General features: G+C 42.5%; 1 protein-coding gene across 1 annotated transcript in view; it reads left to right on the plus strand.

The window, feature by feature from the left end:
* The window catches only part of LOC105005588 (zinc finger protein 555-like), an 11718-nt gene that overhangs the window by 8188 nt on the left and 2786 nt on the right, over positions 1-744 (plus strand). The window lies entirely within an intron of this gene.

Here is a 744-nt window from a genome sequence, read left to right on the forward strand (position 1 = left end):
ATCCCTCCCAGCATCAGAGTCTTTTCCAATGAGTCAACTCTTCGCATGAGGTGGCCAAAGTACTGGAGTTTCAGCTTTAGCATCAGTCCTTCCAAAGAAATCCCAGGGCTGATCTCCTTCAGAATGGACTGGTTGGATCACCTTGTAGTCCAAGGGATTCTCAAGAGTCTTCTCCAACACCACAGTTCAAAGGCATCAATTCTTCGGCGCTCAGCCTTCTTCACAGTCCAACTCTCACATCCATACATGACCACAGGAAAAACCATAGCCTTGACTAGACGAACCTTTGTTGGCAAAGTAATGTCTCTGCTTTTGAATATGCTATCTAGGTTGGTCATAACTTTCCTTCCAAGGAGTAAGCGTCTTTTAATTTCATGGCTGCAGTCACCATCTGCAGTGATTTTGGAGCCCAAAAAAATAAAGTCTGACACTGTTTCCACTGTTTCCCCATTTATTTCCCATGAAGTGATGGGACTAGATGCCATAATCTTCGTTTTCTGAATGTTGAGTTTTAAGCCAACTTTTTCACTCTCCTCTTTCACTTTCATCAAGAGGCTTTTTAGTTCCTCTTCACTTTGTGTCATAAGGGTGGTGTCATCTGCATATCTGAGGTTATTGATATTTCTCCCGGCAATCTTGATTCCAGCTTGTGTTTCTTCCAGTCCAGCATTTCTCATGATGTACTCTGCATATAAGTTAAATAAGCAGGGTAACAATATACAGCCTCGATGTACACCTTTTCCT

Source organism: Bison bison, unplaced genomic scaffold, assembly GCF_000754665.1.
Source record: "Bison bison bison isolate TAMUID 2011002044 unplaced genomic scaffold, Bison_UMD1.0 scf7180017864492, whole genome shotgun sequence".
Classification (NCBI taxonomy): domain Eukaryota; kingdom Metazoa; phylum Chordata; class Mammalia; order Artiodactyla; family Bovidae; genus Bison; species Bison bison.